This window comes from Aquarana catesbeiana, linkage group LG01 (assembly GCF_042186555.1).
Source record: "Aquarana catesbeiana isolate 2022-GZ linkage group LG01, ASM4218655v1, whole genome shotgun sequence".
Classification (NCBI taxonomy): domain Eukaryota; kingdom Metazoa; phylum Chordata; class Amphibia; order Anura; family Ranidae; genus Aquarana; species Aquarana catesbeiana.
In genome coordinates this window covers 612958657-612967628 of record NC_133324.1, presented here as the reverse complement: position 1 = coordinate 612967628, position 8972 = coordinate 612958657, and positions in this window count along the sequence as shown.

Genomic DNA, 8972 nt, shown 5'->3' with positions numbered 1-8972 from the left:
AATAATGGCCCAAACCTCCTGTCTGCTCTTAGACACGGAAAGTTGGCACATGTGCCATGCCTGGCACATGTCATCAATTTGGTGGTGCAGCATTTCCTAAATACATACCCAGGGTTTGGGAGATGTGCTAAAGCTGGCCAGAAGAGTCTGTAGCCATTTCAGACGGTCATACACAGCCAGTGCTCAGTTGGCTGAAATTCAGTGGGAAATCCACCTGCCCGTAAACTGCCTGATTTGTGACATGCCCACCAGGTGGAACTTGACTCTGTCAATGCTGCAGTGGCTATACATGCAGCAGAGGGCCATCAACGAGTACCTGTGCGAATACGGCATGACGACAGGCTCAGGCCACCTTGGCTTTTTTTCCCCATGCCAATGACTGATCATTAAGAATGCATGCCCTGTATTATCACCATTTGAGGAGGCCACAAGGATAGTGAGCCGTGACAGTGCATGCATCAGTGACACAGTCCCTGTTGTGTTCCTGCTGGAGCAGACTCTGCATGGCATTATGGACAGGGCACTGGAGGGAGAGCAGCAGGAGGAAGAGGAGGACTTCCTTTCCTCTCAAGGCCCACTTATCCAGGCACCATCATTCCTATGTCACAGAAGACACAGGAGGAGAGAGGGGAGGAGGATGAGGATTCTGGCACTTTCATAGGTTTCGAAGAAGAGGAAGACATGCGTCAATCTGTAAGTGATGGCTTCCCAACCCCAGGACCCTTGGGAGTAGTATGTAGCTGGGAGGAGTAAGTTCCAGATGCTGTCATCCTGAGGGACTCAGAGGAGTCTGCTTCTCAAGCCTCTGCAAATTTGAGGTGCATGGGCAACCTCATGCTTCAAAGCCTGCGAAAGGACCCAAGAATACGTGTCATAGAGGAAAAGGATGATTACTGGTTGGCAACCCTCCTTGACCACCATTATAAAGGGAAGGTCTCAGAACTCATCCCGTCCCCACAGAGAGTGCAGAAGATAAAATCTCTTGAGGACACATTACAGAGGTTTTTATTGAACATTTTTCCTGACTCCAGTAGGTTACAGTGTCGTGGAAAACGTTGTTTTGAGTCTTCTGTTGGTCAAGAGAGGAGCATTGGAGAAGGTGCCCGCTTAAGTGAGACATTTTAGAATTTTTTTACTCCATGCCGCCCAGGGCTGTCAGCTTCCACATCCCATTGGCAGAGTCTGCATCACATGGTGGATGATTACCTCAGGGCCAAAACAAACATGGAGAGCTTTCCAGCTGACGATCCAATGACTTACTGGATCATGAGAATAGACCAATGGCCAGAACTTGCCCAGTATGCTATTGAGTTGTTGGGCTCCCCTGCATCCAGCGTGCTTTCAGAGCGGGCATTCAGTGCTGTAGAAGGTTTCGTTACTGATCATAGAACGCGTCTTTCCACAGATTCCGTGGACTGTTTGACATTTATAAAAATGAATCAGTCCTGGATTACCAGCTATGAAGCCCCTGATGTCGATGTCACTGAATTAGTCTTTTTGGGATGTGGAATCTCTGCAGGACTTTGAGGCTGCCTAGATTTGAGGGTGTTCAATCATTTCATCTAGAAGAATATTTTTGGTATAGGTTTCATGGGCACAATTAACACCCAAAGACCAATTTTTCAGCACATGTTTGACAGGTGCATATCATTGCATTTTTTCTTTTTGCCTTCATCAAGAGCACCTCTGTAGAGTTACGGTGGGAAGTTACCACCGACACCCAAAGAGTAATTTTTCTGAACCTGTTTGACAAGTGCATATCATTGCAATTTTTTACAGTAAGGCCAATTCTTACTTTCTTACTTTCATCAAGAGTACCTCTATAGGGTTTGGTGGGAAGGCTTCTATACAAAGTCAAAGTGACACCAGAATGTATCCAAAAAATCTCTAATCTTGTTCCAAGTTCACTACATTGTGGCCTTATCATACACACTGGCTCCCCAGCTGTTGCTGAGCAAAATAAAGACAGCTTGCAGGGAAAATGTAATTTTTTTTGGCTTAATTATTATTATTATTATACAGGATTTATATAGCGCCAACAGTTTACGTAGCGCTTTACAACTTGAGGGTAGACAGTACAAATACAATACACTTTAATACAGGAGGAATCAGAGGGCCCTGCTCCTTAGAGCTTATAATCTAAGAGGAAAGGTCAAGAGATACAAGAGGTAATAACTGTGGGCGATGTGCTGATTGAAAAGATAAATGTACAGTTGTTAGGTGGGGGCCAGATTTGCTTCTCTGATGAGATGAGTTTTCAGGGATTGTCTGAAAGTGGATAAAGTAGGAGAAAATCGGACAGATTGGGGTAGAGCATTCCAGAGGATGGGAAGTTCTGAAGGCGAGCATGGGATGAAGTGACAAGGGAGTTTGAGAGCAGGAGGTCTTGGGAGGAGCGAAGAGAACGATTAGGTTGGTATTTTGAGACTAGGTTAGTGATGTAGCTGGGGGCCAGGTTGTGGATGGCTTTGTAAGTTATAGTTAGTATCTTGAATTTAATTTGGTGGCTGAGTGGCAGCCAATGGAGGGATTGGCAGAGGGGTATAGCAGATGCTGAGCGGTTTGTGAGGGGGATGAGCCTGACAGCAGCGCTCATGATGGACTGAAGTAGGGATAGCCTATTTAGAGGTAAGCCAATGAGCAGGGAGTTGCAGTACTCGAGGCGAGAGATGACCAGGAAGTGGATTAGAAGCTTTGTGGTGACATTGGTTAGGAAGGGGTGTATCTTAGAGATGTTGCAGAGGTTGAGGCGGCAAATTTTGGATAGCGATAGGATGTGAGGCTGAAAGGTTAGTTCAGCGTCCAGGATTACACCTAGGACCTTGGCGTGGGGGGACAATTTGATAGTTGAGCCATTGATATTGACAGAGAAATCAGGGGAAGCGGCACCTGAGGGAGGAAAAATTAGCTCGGTTTTGGATAGGTTGAGTTTGAGGAAGTGATGTGACATCCAGGCTGATATGTCTGCTAGTAAGTTGGTAATGCGTGAGGAGACAGATGGAGAGAGCTGTGGGTGGAGAGATAGATTTGGGTGTCATCAGCGTAGAGATGATATTTAAAGTCGTGGGAGGCAATCAACTGACCCAGGGAGGTGGTATAGATTGAGAAAAGGAGAGGTCCAAGAACAGAACCTTGGGGGACCCCAATGGAGAAAGGAAGAGGAGAGGAGGAAGTAGAGTTGTAAGTGACACTGAAGGAGCGGTGGAATAGGTAGGATGAGAACCAGCAAAGAGTACAGTCACGGAGACCAAAGGAGTGGGGTTTATTGAGGAGGAGGAGGAGGGGGTGGTCCACTGTGTCAAAGGCAGCAGAGAGATCCAGGAGAAGTAGTACAGAATAGTGTCCACTGGTTTTAGCCGTTAGTAGGTCATTTGAGAGTTTAAGGAGAGCAGTTTCCGTGGAGTGTTGAGGGCGAAATCCGGACTGAAGGGGATCAAGAAGTTTATTCATGGTCAGATGGTCGCTTAGTCGACTGTAGACCGACCGACTATGTGAGTTAGAGAGTGTAGAATTGAGTTAGAGGGTGAGCTTAGGATAGCATTATTAATGCTTTAACTGCATTAATAAATGCAGTTATTGCTGCAGCAGATTCTAGACATGGTACAGATCTGCCACTTTACAGTTAGACTAAAGGGACCCCCCAGGCACTATATTGGAAGGAATTTTTCATTTTTAGGCTTTCACTTTAAAAATCATAAAATCACTGCTCATTTAAAAATGACGTTTTCACAAACTTTTTTTTTATTGATACATGTCCCCCAGGCAGGACCCGGGCCACCGTAACCATTGTATGCCCAATTACTTGCATACAAGCCTTCAAAATGGGCACTTTTGATTTTTGACCTTCGGGTCCCATTGACTTTAACCACTTCAATACAGGGCACCTTCCCCCCTTCCTGCCCAAGCCAATTTTCAGCTTTCAGCGCTGTCGCTGTTTAACCACTTTCCGTGCGCCATATAGCAAAATGACATCGGCAAAGTGGTTGCGATTTCCTGACCGGACGATAAGCTGAAAGCTGAAAATTAGCTTGGGCAGGAAGTGGGGAAAGTGCCCTGTATTGAAGTGGTTAAATGACAATTGCGCGGTCATGCTACGCTGTACCCAAACAACATTTTTATAATTTTCTTCCCACAAATAGAGCTTTCTTTTGGTGGTATTTGATCACCACTGCGGTTTTATTTTTTTGCTAAACAAATAAAAAAAGACCGAAAATTTTGAAAAAAAAAAACTTTTTTCTTCGTTTCTGTTTTAAAATTTTGAAAATATGTACGTTTTCTCCTTTACTCATGGACACTGATGAGGCTGCACTGCCGGGCACTGATAAGGTGGCACTCATGAGCACGGATGAGGTGGCACCAATGAGGTGGCACTGATGAGGTGGCACTGATGGGCACTGATGATAGGCACTGATATGCGACACTGATGGGCACTGATAGATGGCACTGATGGGCACTGATATGTGGCACTGATATGCAGCACAATTGGGTACCCATAGGCACCACAGATGGGCACTAAAAGGCGGCACTGATGGGTACTTATGGGTGGCACTGATGGGCACTGATAGGCGGCACTAATGGGCACTGATAGATGGGCACTGATGGGCATGGATAGGCACTGATAGGTGGCACTGATGGACACTGATGAGTGGCACTGATTGACACTGATAGATGGCACTGATTGGCATCACTGATTAGGAGGCACTGGCAGGTATTGCTGGTGGGCACTGATTGGCATCATATGTGGGCACACATTGCCACCCATGGCCACCTGGGATACCATACCTGATGGTCATCAGTGGTGGCCATCCCTGGTAGTCCTGGTGGCATCCCTGGTGGTCCTGGGTGGGCATCTGAGGGGGGGTTGCGCTGATAAACAATCAGCACAGACCCCCCCTGTCAGGAGAGCCGTCGATCGGATCTCCTCTATTTGCGTCTGTCAGACGCAAGTGAGGAAAAGCTGATAAACGGCTCTTCATGTTTACATTGTGATCAGCCGTGATTGGATACGGCTGATCACGTGGTAAAGAGTCTCCATCAGAGACTCTTTATCTAGATCGGAGTTGCGGTGTGTCAGACTGACATGCCACAACAACGATCGCCGCGATGCGCGCCCCCGGGGGCGCGCAGCGGCTTGTTACCCTGACCACGTCATATGACATTCGGTCAGGATATCGCAACCACTTTGCCGACATCATTTTGATATATGGTGGGCGGCAAGTGGTTAATGGGGTTCGTTATTCAGGTCTGAACTTTCGCGGTGTTCGGAAGTTCTGGTGCGAACCAGAACAGGGGTCAGTTCAGCCCATCCCTACTCACAGGACCTGTCGGGTTAGACAAATCCACTTTACCCATCTACTGAACATGTCGGGGAGAACCTAGCTATTGGGTTCCTGTATTAGAACTAGCTCAGAGAAAAAAATGCTGCAAATACAGAAAAATACCTGTTGATCCTGAGATCCTGGCAAAAATCCAGAAAGATTCTTACTGCCTGTAGTAAGCTAACAAAGCTGCCCCTGCTGCACTGAAATCCCATGAAGTGTTGTCAGCATTGAATGTATTTTCTTCTGCTCTACCACTAAATCTTCTCATCTCTATAATGTCATGTGCACAGACATTGTTACAAGAAGGGGGAGATATTTTGTACTCCTGCAGAGGAGAACTTAGGCAGGGCTGAATACTGCTTGGTATTTTATCTATTGAAACACTAGAGGATCTATTTAGCTATGTTCTCGCTCAGGATTCACACACTTTTCGCCAGGATTTACCAATTTTTCTAATGGAATCCTATGTGAAAATGGGTGAATCTAGAACTAAAATTGTGTGAATTCTAAGTGAAAATATTGATAAATAGACCCTTAGTTGTTTTAAAACTATCAATTTTAGTTTTGTTACTTTTTGTCTAAATATTAAGTAAAAAAAATAATAATTTTCGGAAAAAAACAAAAAAAAAATACCCCTAATTTTGCAAGATGATGCCACCAAAAAAGCTGAAGTGGTTACAAAATATGGATTCTAGTTTAAGCGGAGTTCCGCCCCCCCCCTCCATAAATTATAAGTCAGCAGCTACACATGCTGTAGCTGCTGACTTTTAATATTAGGACACTTACCTGTCCGGGAATTCAGCGATGACGGCTCCCCAGACGATGTTTTCATCAGCCGGTTCCCTACTGTGCATGCGTGAAGCGTGCTGCGCTCTCTTACTATAGGGTTCCCTGATAGGAGCTGGGGTGGAGCCATGCTAGAGGAGAGATTATAAAAGCAGTCAGGTGAGGGTCAGCTGGTCTCTAGAGATGAACACATGGAGACAGGTAAGCTGGCAGACAAATTCTATTGCATAACCATGACAACTATGTGGGACATTAAAAATATAAGTCCCCAGTGGGGGGAGACCCAACGCCCTGCAAAAATGTTATAATTTCAGTGAAATAACAGAAGATGAGAAGAGAAAGAAGAGTGGGAGGGGTGGGTATCAGTCCATCCCAGGCCACAATGTCTCTGTTTAGGTAGAGTTGGATTCAAAGAGTTCAAGAGTTCTCGGTATTGTATGGTTCAGTAAAATCACATTTTATGAAAGCTAGCATCCTGCTTTGTTATAGAGACAGTGAGATCTTACATATGCATAATTTTGTTCACAACCCTAATCTATTGAGAAAATGGCCGCATAGAGGAGGTGTCTCACCAATGAGTGGCGATATCTATACTTAGAGAGCGAGCTAGGTGTAAAAAACAGGCAGTTGTGTCCTGTTCAAGGGAGAGGCCCTTGTGTCCCTCTTTTAGGGCACAGACACCTTGCCAGAAGGGGTGGATCTGTGGACAAGACCAAAACATGTGGAGGAGCGTGCACCTGGTTGTTCCACATTTCCAGCAGTTTTGATTGGCATCAGGGAACATGCAGTGTAACCTCTTCGGAACCCTGTACCACCTAGTGAGCAGTTTGTATCCATATTCCGGCTGTCTCAATGAGATGGAAGATCTGTGTGTAAAAAAGAGAAATTCCCTTTGTTCAAAAAGACAGGGTTTTGGCCAAGTCCTTCTCCCATTCGGTAATGAAAGAGTGGGTATGGTTTTCTGGAGGGACAATCAACATAGTGTTTGCAATGGAAATGCCATTATGGAGATGGAGTTGTTTTAAAAGGAGGTGGGAATGGAAAGGGGAGCTTGCGAGAGTGGAATGGAAAGGAGATAATGTTGGAGTTAGGTTGCCTGCCATATTGGCTAAGGTGGGGATAGCATAGATTGAATAACTGGTACAGATTTCCACCTGTCATTATCCCAGAAGTCCCACAATCTAAATGTATTTGCTGTGAGGAACAGGTGAAATCTGGGGTCATGTACCCCTGGTGGAAAGTCCAGGTTTCCTATTTTCCTATCACTAGCAGCATAGGGCAATCAGGTGTGGAGTTGATCGCCTTGGAACAAGTCTTAAGGGCTATTTAGTGAGTAGTGCCTAGAAAAGGGTGATCCTTCACTGGAGCCAGGGTGGCCTGGTGACCTGGTGGTATTGGACTGGGCCTGGAAAAGATTGTTTAGATAGACTTAGGGTATCTGCTTTTGCTCCAGGTGGACAGTCTGCCCAAAGGGATACACAGTAAAAGGGGCACAGTAATTGGGGAAGCTCATTCATTTTTAAAATGCTGTTGCTATGAAACCAGGTATGTGTAAACCAGCACCAGCATCAGATATCACGTCAAATGATTGAGTGCAATGGGGGGGGGGGGGGGGTTTTCCTGAAACGTTGTTGCCAGAGTCTGGTTGAGGAAAATTCCCAAGAATTTCAGTTTCCCAGTTGCCCATTTAAACTGGAAGTTCAATTGCAAAGTACCAAGCCTAGTTGAGGGGATCATGATGTTTAAAGCTTTAGACTTTAAAAAGTTAATTTTGTAATTTGAGAGGTCGGAGTAAAGGTCTAATTGTTTGATCAAGTTAAGGATCAATGTTAAGTGACATGTAACAAAGAAAAGCAGGTGGTCCGTCTACGCTGCAACTTTGTGGTATGTATCATTGACCTGTATGCCCTTAATATCAGGGTTTATTCTGATGTGTTGAAGCTAGGGTAAGTATAAATATGAGGACCGAAAGGGAATAGCCCCAGTGAGTGTCATTAGCTAGGGTAAAATCAGAGAAGAGTACCCCATTAGCCTTTATAGCTGCTGTAGGGCAGTCATACAGCACATTGATTCATTTTGTCATGCTGGCACTGATCCCAATATATTTAAGGATATTCTTCATAAAGTTACAGCTCACTCTGTCAAACATCTTTTTGGCTTCCATAGAGAGTAGCAGTGACGAGAGAAAGCAGGAGTTAAAGTATTAAATATGTTTCAGGGCCCTGGTCGTGTTGTCCCTCACCTCTATGCCAGACACAAAGCTGGTTTTATCTAGATGAATAACTCTTGCGAAATAAGGAAATAACCTTGACGCTAGTATCTTTCCAAAGAGTTTCAAGTCAGTGCTAAGTAAAGAAATGGGCCTGTAGCTAGCAGGAGCAAGGGGTCTTTTTCAGGCTTCAGGAGCACTGTGAAGCATTGGGTTGTAAGTGTCTTTCAGGAGAAGGTGGCCTGACGTATGGAATTGGAAGCCAGAGATTGTTGATATCTGATGATAAAACAAATGTGAAACCATTGGGACCCAGCACTTTCCCTGAAGGCACAGATTTCAAGACAAGAGTGAAGTCCTCTTCTCTAATTGGGCTGTTAATGTCCACATGTTCTGCATGCAATCTGGGGATAGATAAAGTAGTAAATTTGGGAGATTATATAGCAACGAGCAAAAGTTAGGTTTACCTTGGGGAACATCTGAACATGTTACATGTTCCACCTGTTTTAAGGGTGAAGAATGTAACATGTTCCTGCTCCTGCAACCCCCCCCAATCTTCGACCCCCCCTGTGACAGCAGGGGCAGGGATCTTCTCCCTGCACTTGCTGTCACAATTTGAAAAGAGTTCTGTGAATGAATGCCTACATGTTCCCCTT